The following is a 17,153-nucleotide window of genomic DNA, read 5'->3' as shown; positions in this document are numbered from 1 at the left end:
CTTTTTTTTTTTTTTTTTTAATGGTAAGTGAACTTTAACAGCAAGAGTTAAAGAAAAATCCACAATTAAACTTGGATGACTTGCCTCCTGGTTTTTCTACGGAAGCTCAAATGGATTTTTAAAAATTATTTATTTTTAATATTTTTAGCTTAAAAAATAATTTACTTATTTTAATTGGAGGCTAATTGCTTTACAGTATTGTGGTGCTTTTTGCCATACATTGACATGAATCAGCCACGGGTGTACATGGGTCTTCCTGTCCCGAACCTTCCTGACATGTCCCTCCTATCCCATCCTCTGGGTTTTCCCAGAGCACTGGCTTTGAGTGCCCTGCTTTAGCCTGAATTTTCTGTGAGAATAATGTGGATCAGAATTGTCTACTTACATGAGATGAGCAAGAAACCTAAGAAGGAAATAACTTCTGGTATTTTAAGCAGTAAGAAATTAAGGTTGTTTATTGCAGCACAGTCAAGGAATTCTGTTATATTACTTAATTCATGTCTCTGCCCCCATCCTGACACATTTTGAAATATGTAATTTATATGTGTTACTTCTTAATTTTTTCATTATTTTTTTCTTGTCCAACAGGAGTCTGGCTTCTATTATTTTCACAGCAGTGAAATTGGTTAATTATGAACAACCTAGACAGCGTATTAAAAAGCAAAGACAGTACTTTGCCAACAAAGGTCTGTTTAGTCAAAGCTATGGTTTTTTCAGTAATCATGTATGGATGTGAAAGTTGAACTATAAAGAACCCTGAGTGCTGAAGAACTGATGCTTTTGAACTGTGGTATTGAAGACTCTTGAGAGTCCCTTGGACTGCAAGGAGATCCAACCAGTCCATCCTAAAGGAAATCAGTCGTGAATATTCATTGGAAGGACTGATACTGAAGCTGAAACTCCAATACTTTGGCCATGAGATGTGAAGAACTGACTCATTTGAAAAGACCCTGATGCTGGGAAAGATTGAAGGCAGGAGGAGAAAGGGACAACAGAGGATGAGATGGTTGGGTGGCATCACCGACTCGATGGACATGAGTTTGAGTGAACTACTGGAGTTGGTGATGGACAGGGAGGCCTGGCATGCTGCAGTCCTTAGGGCCACAAAGAGTAGGACATGACTGAGCGGCTGAACTGAACTAAGTTAACTAAAACCTGATTATAGTTAAATTCATTACAGGCATTTTAGTTCATATCCTGCTAACAAAACTGCTTTAAGATTTTATTAGATTTTTTGACTGGAAACTCTTTCCATTCCTGGATTCTGTGATATCATATATTTTCAGTTCATGCTTTCTCTTAGAGTCTCTATAATTTTCTCTTCCATTTCATATTCATTAGACTTTAGTGTTCACCAAGTTTCAAAAACTTTCATTTCTGCTTTCTCCGGGAAAAGCAAATGAAACTTCAATGATGTCAGCAATGGGAATTGTTTGGGGAACTCCTAAATTAGTATATCCCTTGTCCAGATTATTTTGTTGAGTTCTAAAAGCTATGTCCATTGTTGTCTGAACATGATAATCACCTTTATCTGAATCTCAGCATGTCCAGAGTAAACTTACACTTTCCTTCAAACATGTTTCTCTCTGTAGTTTTCATTTTTGGTGAATATTGCAAGTATATCTTCTCCATTTGGTATTAAACCTCTCCACTTGTAGATATCCATGACTGTAAGTCTTGCTCTACCACACATCCAAATAATTACTAAGTGCTGTTTAGTCTAACTCTTTAATGGGAACAACTATCCTATTTCTATTTCAATTGCCACTATTTTAGTTCAGGATTTAATTGTTTCTCACTTGATTTTCCAAGCAGCTGCCTTACCCTTTTGTTCCTATTCTAGTCCATGCCCTGCATTGTGGCCTAAGTGATCTTCCTAATGTACAAGTTGGCACCAGTCACTCTTCTTGAATTTCTTCAAAGCCTCTCTCATTTGCAAATCAGATTAAATCCATTCTCCGTATTGTACTTACTGAGATATCTTATGTCTTCTTTAATTACTTCTCAAAATTTATCTCTTCATATTTTTCCTTTGTAACATATGCTTAATCCATATTGAACTGTGTATAATTACCTAACACCGTGCCTTCTCATCTTGCCACTCTTGTAAATGCTTTTTCTGCTGGTTGGTATTAATTATTTCTTCACCTGAAAATAACCTCTTTTTTTATTTAAATACAAAACAGTTTTACCTCCCTGGTATTCCCCGTTTTACTCTTTGCACATCCTTCAATTCAGTTCAGTTCAGTAGCTCAGTTATGTCCTACTCTTAGCGGCCCCATGGACTGCAGCACGCCAGACCTCCCTGTCCATCACCAACTCCCGGGGTTTACTCAAACTCATGTCCATTGAGTCATTGATGCCATCCACCATCTCATCCTGTGTTGTCGCCTTCTCCTCCTGCCTTCAATCTTCCCCAGCATCAGGGTCTTTTCAGATGAGTCAGTTCTTTGCATCAGGTGGCCAAAGAATTAGAGTTTCAGCTTCAACATCAGACTTTCTGATAAATATTCAGGATTGATTTCCTTTAGGAAGGACTGGTTGGATCTCCTTGCAGTTCAAGGAACTGTCAAGTGTCTTCTCCAATACCACAGTTCAAAAGCATAAATTCTTTGGTGCTTAGCTTTCTTTATAGTCCAACTCTCACATCCATATATGACTACTGAAAAAACCGTAGCTTTGACTAGATGGACCTTTGTTGGTAAAGTAATGTCTCTGCTTTTGAATATGCTAAGTGGGTCATAACTTTTCTTCCAAGGAGCAAGTGTCTTTTAATTTCATGGCTGCAGTCATCATCTGCAGTGATTTTGGACCCCCCCCCCCCCAAATAGTCTGTCACTGTTTCCATTGTTTCCCAATCTATTTGCCATGAAGTGATGGGACCAGATGCCATGATTTTTGTTTTCTGAATGTTGAGTTTTAAGCCAACTTTTTCATTCTCCTCTTTCACTTTCATCAAGAGGCTCTTTAGTTCTTTGCTTTCTGCCATAAGGGTGGTATCATCTGCATATTATTGATATTGAGGTTATTGATATTTCTCCTGGCAATCTTGATTTCAGCTTGTGCTTTATCCAGTCCAGCATTTCTCATGATGTACTCTGCATATAAGTTAAATAAACAGGGTGACAATATACAGCCTTGCACATCCTTGTTATTTTACTTATCCTACTGTGTTGTCATTTGGAATTTTTTGCCACTTTCCGCCAATCTCCTGTACAGTGTCTGACTACAGAGACCACTGTTTATATTTCTTTGTATCCCTAGTGTCTAGTAGACCAAATAACTGATAGTAAGTACTCAACAGGATTGAACCCAGGTCTCCCACATTGCAGGCAAACACTTTACTGACTGAGCCATCAGGGAAGCCCAAGAAAACTGAAGTGGGTAGCCTATCCCTTCTCCAGGCGATCTTCCTGATCCTGGAATCACACCTGGGTCTCCTGCATTGCAAGCATATTCTTCACCAGCTGAGCTACCAGGGAAGTCCCAACAGTCATTTAATAATAAATAAATAAGGATACCTTGATGTGGAGGCTTTCACTGTATTCTAATTCACACAAAACTAAAACTACATATTATTTGTATTGATTGTAATAAAGTCATATTTATTTATCTATTGATGAATTCCTGATGAAAGACTTGAAATATTCAGTATTGAAATAATTGGGCTGGCAGAAATCTCTAAAAAATAAAACATTTCTTTACATATTATTCATTTTTAGTTTTGTTTCTTTAATGAATGTGCTGTGGAAGTTAGCCTTAGGAACATATCCTCTGCAAGTCATTTCTTCTCAGCTTTCTCCAGCACAGTCTCAAAGAAAGACATCTCACTGTTCTCTGTAATCCTATTCTAGCTTGTGAAAATTGTCTCTGTTCAGTCAAAAAGCATGATATTCTAGGCTCATAAATGTGATGAAACAGCTCTATTTAACAGACCAGAGAAAGCTTCATAATTTTCTCTTCATGTTTCTGAAAAGCTTTTTGAGGAGAAATGTTGATTTCATTTAACTCTGCCTTCCTTCTTACTTACCTCCCAGAGAGCAAAATGTGGTTTACCTGGTAATATTTAAGATCATGAACATGATTATTTTAGTACATTTGAGAGATGGGTTATTAACAGCTGTAAATAACTCGAGTAAAAATTAAGTTATTGTCTGATAACCATAGTAAATATAGTTCTTAGTAAACAGAAATGACCATTCAAATTTCAAATGTATCTAGTTGCTGTACTTATTCATAAAAAGTTTGTATATAGCATATGCTAAGCTATGATGGATTAATTAATTACACTAAGGTATAATGTTCACATTTTCTATATAATACAATGAAATGAAAGTAGTTCTGATGAATTTCATTCATCAGATCCTATGCTATAAATTATCTTTAATTATAAAATACTATCCTCAAATCCCAAAACATAATTAAAATATAAGTGGCATAAAATGGACTTTGGAAGAGTTAATTATTTTTCAGGAGTGTTTTAAAATTAAAGAAAAGTAAAAACACGTATATTAAAATTCTCATAAAATACCATAGAGTTAAGCATGCAGACATATGGATCCTAACACTTCATCTGATTTAAGACTCTACAGATCTTCCTGACTGACAGGTGGCTGACTTTAGTTAAAAAAAGAAAATGTGATAAGTAATTGCAAATAAACCAGTGTCAATTTTTGAAGGTCAGTTGTCATCAATAGCAAAACTGAATTATGAAAAAGCAGTTCATAGTTGTTGTTTTTTTTCCCCTCTCTCTTCTTTTTGGTATAGCTGGAAAAAAAATAATTAGAACAGATTCTTTCTAAGTACGAGCATTGATAATACAGAACTTGTATAGTACATGGAACAAGTTCTTTCTGAAGCATGTTTTATTATTTTTTCTGAAGCCACAGATGTTAGCTGTTTTCACATCAAAACAATGATGTTAGTCATGAGTTTCTTGGAAAAGCATTTTTAAAAACCTTTGAGCAGATGAGACGGGAGATGTGTTCTTCAGAGTAAATAAAACGAGTCATGTTTTCAGTAGATATCATGAGCAGAATTTTTTTGGCAGTAGCCTTTGAATAGACATTTTAAGTGTGCTGAAAAGTTGTCAGAGAGAGGCTCAAAACTATAAACTAACCTAAGAGAAGTGGGGGTATCAAAGAGCCCAAAAAACCCTGAAAAGTGACAGATTTTTAGGAAGCAAGAATCCAAAGAACATTCAAGAGAATTACATGAGCTTGTATTCACATATTTTACACTTTTCTCTGAAAAAAGTATCCACATATAAAAAAAGAATACATTATAAAATGTAAAGCTCTATAATTTCACTCAGTGTGATCACAACTGTGCAACCACTACTCACATCAAAAATTAGACAAATGCCAATTCCCAGAAGCCCCTCTCATACCCCTCCCTAAAGACATTTACTTTCCTGAATTCTGTTCATGGATGGTGCCTGTTTTACAACACACACATACACACACACAGCGGGATTATTCTACTTGCATTTGAGTATGCGTGTTTGTACCAATATTTTTTCTCTCAACATAAAGTATAATTCAGACATGTTTTTGTGGTTTTAATACTATCTTTTTAACGGATAGTATTCTATTTTATGATTTTATTAAGATGAATCCATTCTGATGCTTCTGGACTTTTGATTGTTTTTAATTTAAAGGCAATGCCAACCTTTAAAATAAAACAGCCAGTTATTTTATGAACAAATTGGGTTTACTTGGGATAGCAGAGGAACTGCAGTTCTGGACTTGAAAGCTATGACAATACTATAGGAAAACGCCAGGAAAGGAGAGGATTGTTACTTTACAGAGGGTAAAGAAAGGCAATGCCAAAGAATGCTCAAACTACTGCACAATTGCACTCATCTCACATGCTAGTAAAGTAATGCTCAAAATTCTACAAGACAGGCTTCAGCAATACGTGAACCGTGAGCTTCCTGATGTTCAAGCTGGTTTTAGAAAAGGCAGAGGAACCAGACATCAAATTGTCAACATCCGTTGGATCATGGAAAAAGCAAGAAAGTTCCAGAAAAACATCTATTTCTGCTTTACTGACTATGGCAAAGCCTTTGACTGTGTGGATCACAATCAACTGTGGAAAATTCTGAGAGATATGAGAATACCAGACCACCTGACCTGCCTCTTGAGAAATCTGTATGCAGGTCAGGAAGCAACAGTTAGAACTGGACATGGAACAACAGACTGGTTCCAAATAGGAAAAGGAGTATGTCAAGGCTGTATATTGTCATCCTGCTTATTTAACTTCTATGCAGAGTACATCATGAGAAATGCTGGACTGGAAGAAGCACAACTGGAATCAGGATTGCCGGGACAAATATCAATAACCTCACATATGCAGATGACACCACCCTTATGGCAGAAAGTGAAGAGGAACTAAAAAGCCTCTTGATGAAAGTGAAAGAGGAGAGTGAAAAAGTTGGCTTAAAGCTCAACATTCAGAAAAGGAGATCATGGCATCTGGTCCCATCACTTCATGGGAAATAGTGGAAACAGTATCAGACTTTATTTTTGGGGTGCTCCAAAATCACTGCAGATGGTGACTTCAGCCATGAAATTAAAAGATGCTTACTCCTTGGAAGAAAAGTTACGACCAACCTAGATAGTATATTCAAAAGCAGAGACATTACTTTGCCAACAAAGATCCGTCTAGTCAAGGCTATGGTTTTCCAGTAGTCATGTATGTATGTGAGAGTTGGACTGTGAAGAAGGCTGAGTGCTGAAGAATTGATGCTTTTGAACTGTGGTATTGGAGAAGACTCTTGAGAGTCCCTTGGACTGCAAGGAGATCCAACCAGTCCATTCTGAAGGAGATCAGCCCTGGGATTTCTTTGGAGGGAATGATGCTAAAGCTGAAACTCCAGTACTTTGACCACCTTATCTGAAGAGTTGACTCATTGGAAAAGACTCTGATGGTGGGAGGGATTGGGGGCAGGAGGAGAAGGGGACGACAGGATGAGATGGCTGGATGGCATCACTGACTGGATGGGCGTGAGTCTGAGTGAACTCCGGGAGTTGGTGATGGACAGGGAGGCCTGACATGCTGCAATTCATGGGGTCGCAAAGAGTCGGACACGACTGAGTGACTGACTGAACTGAAGGTAGAAAGCTGAGAAGGACTGCTTTGAAACAAAGTCCATCCAGCAGAAAGCAAGAGTTCAGGGTAGTGACAGTTTCTCATTGGCTCTGTGGTGGTGATATCTCAGTGCCTGGGGCTATTGATGGGCAAGGAGAGAATCGTCTCCTTTTGCTGGAGTAATAAAGTGGTAACATTCTTGTTGGAGATGCAGGGCAGCTCTCTTGTTTAGGGTATGCGGAGAACAAAGAGTGTAAGAGATCGCTCTTCAGGGTTCTGGACTCTATTTTAATTTTCGCACTATTGGAAATAATACTGCTATAAACAGTATAGTGTGTGTCCTGTGATGCAAATATGAGAATTATTGATCAACAGGGAATGTTTGCATTCAGTTTTAGTAAATACTGCTGAATATTTTTCCAAGATAGTTAAAAAAATTTGACACTGCCAAGAGTGTATAAGCATTCTAGTTGCTTACATCACACCATTTGTAGGTGATGCCAGTCATTTAATTTTAGCCATTTTGGTGACTGTATTTGTAACACGTTAGTTTTGTGTTTCCTTTATCACTAATAAGGCTGGATAACACTTTGCATGCCTGTTGACTATTTGAACAGTCTCTTAACCTGTTGCAAGAAATTTTGCCATTATTTTCCTGAGTTTATGTCTTTTCCTACGAAAATATGGAATTCTTTTTTATGTTTGGATTCCAAGTATGTCATTGTTAATTAGCATCAAATATGGACTGCTTTTTTACTTTTTTAGTATTGTCTTTTAACATACAGAAATTTTGCTTAAGACATTTTGTTATACCAAAGTCAGAAAAATGCTGTTTCATTGTTTTAACTTTTATATTGTCTATAAGTGATGAGGAATTTGTTTTTCTGTATATCGTGAAGATGGTTCATGTATTATTATTTTTCATTTGTATATGTCCTTTGTATTTTTTCACAATTTGTTATTAAATTCATGCTTAGCTCATAAAATGGATTGTGGACTTCCCGCATCCTTTCTAATAATTGGAAATATTTAAGATCACTGCAGATTATTCTTTAATATTTAAAGTGATTCACAGGCGTTACTTGAGTAAGGAAGTTTCTGATTGGATTTTTCTAGATTTAATTTATTTAATATATAGGAACAATCAGGTTTCCTATTTATTCTTGTATGAGTTTCATGTAGTTGTGTTTTTCAAAATTTATATCATTTAAAATTTCAAATAAATAGGAAAATGAAAACAGAAGTAATCCAGGGGTTCTTCTCAACTCAGAAATCGAGCTGGGATTTCCTGCATTGCAGGCAGATTCTTTACCAACTAAGCTATCAGGGAAGCCCATAAATATTTAGGCCAAGGTCAAATACCTAGGTTACAGAAAGTGAAAGTGAAAGTGAAGTCGCTCAGTTGTGTCTGGCTCTTTGAGACCCCACGGACTGTAGCCTACCAGGCTCCTCCATCCATAGGATTTTCCAGGCAGGAATACTGGAGTGGGTTGCCATTTCCTTCTCCACGAGATCTTCCCAAGACAGGGATTGAACCCGGGTCTCCTGCATTGTAGGCAGACGATTTACCGTCTAAGCCACATGGACTTAAATTATGTTGTTTTATACCAAGTCCATTTTAATAGTAAGAATGCCCAAAATGTTTTTGGAAAAGAATTATAATGTGGTACTTTTAATTCAGTAAAATGACAGTAACTAGAGATACTTAGAGCATGTGACAAATTGGGAAAAACTTTTTATTATAACAAAGTTTGAAAGTTTAGTCACTCAGTCGTGTCCAAATCTTTGTGACCTCATGGACTGTAGACTACCAGGCTTCTCCATCCACGGGATTTTCCAGGCAAGAGTACTGGAGAGGGTTGCCATTTCCTTCTCCAGAGGATCTTCCCAACCCAGGGATAGAACCTGGATCTCCCACACTTTAGGCAGACGCTTTACCATCTGAGCCACCAGGGAAGTCTATTATAATAAATGTGGGATTTTAATGTTGGTTCTGACACCAGAAGGCTCCAGGGACTTTTTTGTGATGACAACTTTGGGCTCAAATCCTCATTTTTAAGTAGTGGATACTGAATAAGGTGATACTTATTGATTTTTCTGGTTAGGAAATCCTATGAAAATAATCTTATTTTAAGTAAACTCATTTTTTCAATCAAAAGACCGTGTGCTTACACAGAAAACAAGACCAGCAGACATCTAATCATGTTCTAGAGATGTGAGAAAAAAACTGCTATGAACATTATCTTATTAAAAATATGCTCTCCAGCTCTCTGAACATTACTGTCGATCTTTTTCAGAAATCTATCTGGCTTTTTATATTTCATTAGGAATGAGGTGTCTAAAACTGAATTTAGTTTCTGAAGGACAAGGCAACTAAGTTGAATAGCAAGGGTTTTTCATCTTGCAGCTTCACAATATGACACCTTGGGATATATAATCCAGAATCACAAAGTCCTTTATAGTGCTTTAGAAAATCTGAGTATTATCTATACACTTTGATTACATCTTACAGGAAGTATAGAACATCACCCAATAAGTTATTTAGCAGCATCTAATTTTGAATAGGTAAGGAATCTGCCAGCAATGCAGGAGACCCAAGTTCAATCTCTGGGTGAGGAAGATCCCCTGGAGAAGGGAATAGCAATCCACTTCAGTATTTCCTGGAGAATTCTATGGAGAGAGAAGATTGGCAAGCTATAGTCCATGGGGTTCCAAAGAGTGGAACAGGACTGGGTGACTGACATTTTCACTTTCACCTTCACTTTTGAATACATTTGGAGGCCTTAGTGTTATCTATCTCATGGTCAAGCTTCGTATGGAAATGTAACTATTTTTTTTTTTACATTTTCAACAATTATTATTATTAATGCTAGTATTTTTATTTTTAAATTAAAAACATCTAGTTGTTGTGACATGATGCCAAGCAAGTTTTATTTCAAATAACACCACTTTTAGACTAGAAATACAGTAATGCTTATATTCTAAAGTGCAGCAGAAGTAAAAATCAACTTAGCATAGCAGTGTAATCCTAAGAGCAAATGACTGATTGTGCTAACTGCTTCTCAGAGTTCAGTAATGTCTTTAATATTCTTGTGCAAAATGCTAAATGAAAACAATAAGCAGATTGGAATTATTTATGCATGGTTGTAAGTGAAAGCAAAATCATTCATCTTTACTAAGAAAAAAATGCAGAAATAGTAAGTTTTAATTTGATATTGTAGATAGTGAATTTTAAAAACTCAAATTCTCTTTTTATTTCTTTCCAGCTTTCTCTGACAACTGTCCATATTTTGGAAATTAATATGTTAAAGTTGGATTTGGAATTTGTGTCATTAAAATGCCTTGCATATTTTAGTTTAGCTCATAATGAATACATTGAATCATTATTTTATTCCACATTCTGTGCTGTGCTTAGTTGCTCAGTCATGTCTAACTCTTTGTGACCCCATGGACTGTAGCCTGCCAGGTTCCTCTGTCCATGGGGATTCTCCAGCCAAGAATATTGGAGTGGTTTGCTGTGCCATCCTCCAGATGGTCTTCCCAACCCAGGGATCGGACCCAGGTCTTCTGAATTGCAGGCAGATTATTTGGGACTTTAATAACTTTGCTTCAGAGTGTATTTTTATATGAGATAACTAATTGAAAATTCATTATTCTTTTCTTTTTTCAAATGGGAATAATTTCACTATATATATATGTGTATATATATATATATGTGTGTGTGTGTGTGTGTGTGTGTATGTATACATACACACACACACATATGGGCTTCCCATGTGGCACTAGTGGTAAAGAACCTGCCCGCCAGTGCAGGAGACACCAGAGACACCAGTTTGATCTCTGGATTGGGAAGATCCTCTGGAGAAGGAAATGGCAACCCACTCCAGTATTCTTGTCTGGAGAATCTCATGGACAGAGGAGCCTGGTGGGCCCCAGTCCATGGGATCATAAAGAGTCAGACATGACTAAAGCAACTTAACAGCAGCATATATATATATATATATATATATATATATATATATATATATATATATATATATACACATATATACACACATATATATGCAGTAATATATATGTGTGTATATATATATAAATATTATTTGGCAATACTAAAACATGTTCATCAATTGCTAAAGCTTCCAAGAAGATATAGAAGCGAAGTTGCTCAGTCGTGTCCAACTCTTTGTGACCCCATAGACTATAGACTACAAGGCTCCTCTGTCCATGGAATTTTCCAGGCAAGAGTACTGAAGTGGGTTGCCAAGGCTTCCCTGATAGCTCAATTTGTAAAGAAGATATAACCATATGACTATTGAGAGACCAGTTTATTGCTTGAGCAAATGAATGTCCAGCCTATTATTATTCTACAAATGGTATGTGATGTTTAGAGCCTCATTTGGTCCTAAAAAAACTTTAAGAGCTGTGTGTCTCAGAAACTACCTGCATAATCATAGATCTTGGGGGATCTGACTATTAAAATCCCATGGCAAGAAAAAAAAAAAAAGAATAACTTTAAAAAATGGTAGCATGTTTGGCTTTGGAATGTCAGTTTCTAATAAGGATCCTGAGTGGAGGAATCTTTTTATATAAATGTTAATAAAAGTTTCTAAAAATGGACCCTAAGGCAATGGAGATGAGAATTTTCTAGTTCAAATTCATAGCAATGTTTTTCCCCCATATATTTAATGGTGATAGTAATTTTTAAAAATTAATTTATTTTTTGTTGAGGGATAATTGCTTTACAGAATTTTGCTGTTTTCTGTCAAATCTCAATATGAGTCAGCCATAGGTATACATATATCCCCTCCCTTTTGAAACTCCCTCTCATCTCCCTCCCCATCCCACCACTCTAGGTTGATACAGAACCCCTATTTGAGTTTCCTGAGCAATACAGCAAATTCCTATTGGCTATCTATTTTACATATGATAATGTAAGTTTTCATGTTACTATTTCCATATGTCTCATCCTCTCCTCCCCTCTCCCCATGTCCATAAGTCTATTCCCTATATTAGTAAATTTTAACTGTGATCATCTAGAATCCCTATTTCGAGCATTTGGTCAGCCAATTAGATTCTATCTTTAGAGGAAACTATTCTGAAAAGTCTTGTTGCCCACAACACTAGCTTTGAACATAACCTGCACTCTTTGAGTAATAATTATTCATGAGACCAAAAGTAAAAATTAGAAAAATAAGGAGGTTTGATTGAAATAATATAGTGATTATGTAAAGATGTATGATTTTAATACCATCTGTACAAGACTAATATTAATATAGTAATAACAAATCTAATATTATGTATTTCATAAAATGTTTTTATGTGAGAGTTGGACTATAAAAATGTGACGTGAGAGTTCGACTATAAAGAAAGCTGACAGCTGAAGAATTGATGCTTTTGAGCTATGCTGTTGGGGAAGACTCTTGAGAGTCCCTTGGATTGCAAGGAGATCCAACCAGTGCATCCTAAAGGAAATCAGTCCTGAATATTCACTGGAAGGACTGATGCTGAAGCTGAAACTCCAATACTTTGGCCACCTGATGTGAAGAACCAACTCGTTGAAAAAGACCCTGATGCTGGGAAAGATTAAAGGCGAGAGGAGAAGAGGACAACAGAGAATGAGATGGTTGGATAGCATCACCGACATGATGGACATGAGTTAGAGTAGGCTCCAGCAGTTGGTGATGGACAGGGAAGCCTGGTGTGCTGCAGTCCATGGGGTCACAAAGAATAGGACACAACTGAGAGAATGAACTGAACTGAACTAAAAATATTTTTTTATTCTCTTCATTTAATCCTCTCAATGATGGTGTGACTAAGTCATTTTCCAGTTTTGAAAAAATAAAGAAAATATTTCATTAAAGAATGTGTCTAAAAAAATTTCCCCTCTTTTCTTATTTTAAAATGATCCTGACTTATATGGAAACTTAAACTAATTAAAATACATGTCAAAATATGCAAATAAATTCTCTGCTACCATATTTTTAGTGTAAGAACATAGAGTTGAATCATTGTTTAAACTTCAAGAAGTCAGTATCCATTTGCTCAAGAAATTAAATGAGATAATTATGTAAAGTAAAAAACATACTCTACATCCACATATTGAACAGCTGAGACAAAGTAAAAAAGTGGATTAGGGATGAGGAACTGACATAGAAATCTGATGTAAAATCGTTACAGTAAGGTTGATTCCTATGTTGTCCAAAACATATGAATTAGTCATTCACAGTTATTAAATATATTCATTACTAGAACATAGAGCTGTCTAGGATATACACACATGTTGCCTCTGGGAATTTAAAGCCCATCTACACAGAAGCATATTAAATAAATATTTATCAAAAAGGGAAGAAACATTGAGAGCCAATCCAACTGAGAGTTTACCCTGATCTGGTATGACAAAGTTTTCTTTCATGAAGTAATATGTTAGCTGATATCTCAGAAATAGTAAAGATTAAATTCTTCATTGTTGTTTGTTTGTCGCTCAGTCATGCCCAACTCTTTGTGACCTCATGAAGGCCCACAAAACTTCTCTGCCCATGGGATTTTCCAGGCAAGAACACTAAGTGGGTAGCTATTTCCTTCTCTAGGAGATCCTTCCCACCAATGGGTCAAACCCACGTCTTCTGCACTGGCAGGCTGACTCTTCAACACTGAACAACCAGAGAAGCCTCGATTTGTAAATTAAAAAGAAAGGAAAAGAAACAGATTCAGGTTTACCTTTATTTCTTGAGGCCATGACGTTTGAGGATCTTGGAGCAGATTACCATGGGTGAATGAGAGAGAGCAATGGGAAACGTGAAGCAAAGTGAGAAAGAATGAGGAAGAGTCACATTAAGCATGGCTAGAAAATGGTTAGCCATATCACATTTTAAAGTGAAATTAGAAGTTACTCCATGTCCTTGCTATTATAAACAGTGCTGCGATGAACACTGGGGTACATGTGTCTCTTTCAATTCTGGCTTCCTCGGTGTGTATGTCCAGCAGTGGGATTGCTGGGTCGTAAGGCAGTTCTATTTCCAGTTTTTAAGGAATCTCCACACTGTTCTCCATAGTGGCTATACTAGTTTGCATTCCCACCAACACTGTAAGAGGGTCCCCTTTTCTCCACACCCTCTCCAGCATTTATTGTTTGTAGACTTTTGGATCGCAGCCATTTTGACTGGTGTGAAATGGTACCTCATTGTGGTTTTGATTTGCATTTCTCTGGTAATGAGTGATGTTGAGCATCTTTTCATGTATTTGTTAGCCATCTGTATGTCTTCTTTGGAGAAATGTCTATTTAGTTCTTTGACCCATTTTTTGATTGGGTCATTTAGATGTCCATCAACAGATGAGTGGATAAGAAAGCTGCGGTACATATACACAATGGAGTATTACTCAGCCATTAAAAAGAATACATTTGAATCTGATCTAATGAGGTGGATGAAGATGGAACAGCTTATATAGAGTGAAGTAAGCCAGAAAGAAAAACACCAATACAGTATACTAACACATATATATGGAATTTAGAAAGATGGTAACGATAACCTTGTATGCGAGACAGCGAAAGAGACACAGATGTATAGAAGAGTCTTTTGGGACTCTGAGGGAGAGGGAGAGGGTGGGATGATTTGGGAGAATGGCATTGAAACATGTATAATATCATATAAGAAATGAACCGCCAGTCTAGGTTCGATGCAGGATATAGGATGCTTGGGGCGGGTGCACAGGGATGACTCAGAGAGATGGTACGGGGAGGGAGATGGGAGGGGGGTTCAGGATTGGGAACACGTGTACACCCGTGGCGGATTCATGTTGATGTATGGCAAAACGAATACAGTATTGCAAAGTAAAATAAAGTAAAATAAAATAAAAAAAGAAGTTACTCCAAAGGTTTAAACAGAGAAGGATGGCTTGATTTGTTTTGTGATTTTAAATGATCAGTTCAGTTCAGTCACTCAGTCATGTCCGACTCTTTGCCACCACATGAATCGCAGGACGCCAGGCCTCCCTGTCCATCACCAACTCCCAGAGTTCACTCAAACTCATGTCCATTTTAAAACATATTAAGCCAAATAAAAGGCTATTAGTAGTAGAGTTAGTTGCTCAGTTATGTCGGACTCTTTCTGACCCCACGGATTATAGCATTCCAGGCTCCTCTGTCTAATGGAATTCTTCAGGCAAGAATACTGGAGTGGGTTTCCATTTCCTACTCCAGGGTATCTTCTCCACCCAGGTATGAATCTGAGTCTCCCACATTGTAGGCAGATTCTTTACCATCTGAGCTACCAGCGAAGCTATAAATAGGAGGCTACTGGAGTAATTTGAGTGAGAAATACTGGTGTCACTGGGATGGTGTTGGTGAAAGATGAGGAAGTTGATAGGACTAAATAATTCATTAACTGAGTAGCAGGAATCCCAGGGACAGAGAAGCCTGATGGGCTGCCATCTATGGTGTTGCACAGAGTCAGACATGACTGAAGCAACTTAACAGCAGCAGGAGTGGTCAAGGAGGACCCTTAAAGGACATATTCTTCTCATGGTGATTGAAGAACAAGAGGCCAACTTCTATTACAAAAACACATCTCCTATTTTGCTTCAGTCACATCTGCTGACAACCCATTGGCAAAAGAAGTATATAGCTAAGGCCAAAGAGGTGGAAAGTTTACTCCACCTTTGGTGGGATAACTGCAGTCACATAGAAAATGGTGGAGATACATTTTGTAGTTGAACAGTTTATTCAACTACATATGAGGGAAAGGTAAAGTTTTTAGAGAATAGTTTCAGGAGTTCTATCTGCAAATAGTAAGATTTATAGGTAGGCTGACTGTATAATTTATTATCAAAGTTGGACATGTTTCAGAGTGAAAGAGGATGGACATTAATAGATTTGCTGAAACCACAGGTATAAACTAGGGCTGTGTGTGGCAAATGGGGATAAAGTTATCCTAAGCATGAGAAGAAAAAAGACACATGTGGAAAAGGAGTAACATTTGATCAAAGATACTAGAAAAATGATTCTTCTAATATAAAGATTCCAGCCTATAAATTAAACAGTTCATTGAATTTCAGGAATAATTGTTGAGAAAAGAAATACAATAAAGCATATTCTGATAAAATCTTTACATTCTAAAAATATAGAAAAAATTTTATAAGCCTCTGGTACTAAATGTACTATCTATAAATAAAAAAAGAACCATACTAAAGTTAGTGCAGTACATAAAACCAAAAAATAATGGACTAATATCTAGGGATAAGAAAGAAAATGTAATTAGAATCCTTTCATGATGGCTTTTTTATGATATAGCAAAAGAAAGTGTCTCAAAATTTTATTGTACTTTTATCTTATGAATGTCAGTTGGAGGAGGGGCAGTGTGAGGAGGGAAACATAATTCTTTTGTTAGAAAATATTAGTAAAAAGGTATGTATAATTAAGTGTGAAGAGAAAGAAGAGAGTGGTAGCCACTGAAGGAAAGGTAAAGACCACTTCAGAATTAATGAGGGGACAGCATAGAGCACAGTGTTGTCCTTTAGTATTCAGTCCTTCCATTCCTTGTAAGGGAATTATCCATCTCCTATTGCCATGCGACTTGCAGTTCCTTCTGTGGGTAGATTTTTACTTGCTTGTACCACTGATGGTCTACTTCATTTGACTAGCTTTGACCAATTGGATCAGAGTAGATAAAACATACCCTCTTGGAACAAAAGCTTTAAGTACAGTTGTGGTTCAGCTTTCTCTTTTACTTTTTTCCTTATACCACTTATAGCACAACATATTCTAAATAAGAGCTGTATCTTCAGCCTGGGTAATATTATAAGCAGACCCATATGATAGGAATGCTGAAACTGATCTGTAACTGCCCATATAGTTGATCTGTAACAGCCCATATAGCAAAGCTGAATAAAACAGAATTGCTCCAAATAAAAGAAAAGTGAACTAAAATTTGACATATTGGTGGTGACAGTCTATTATAAGAGGCTGGAAGACAATCACTCGTGTTGCACAATCTTAAATACTTGGTAGACTTTTGCTTATGTAAAGTTAATACGAAAATAAAACGGCCTAGATTGGCAAGGCC

This window comes from Ovis aries, chromosome 6 (assembly GCF_016772045.2).
Source record: "Ovis aries strain OAR_USU_Benz2616 breed Rambouillet chromosome 6, ARS-UI_Ramb_v3.0, whole genome shotgun sequence".
Taxonomy (NCBI): domain Eukaryota; kingdom Metazoa; phylum Chordata; class Mammalia; order Artiodactyla; family Bovidae; genus Ovis; species Ovis aries.
The sequence above is the reverse complement of the archived record's forward strand: the minus strand, read 5'-3'. Positions refer to the sequence as shown.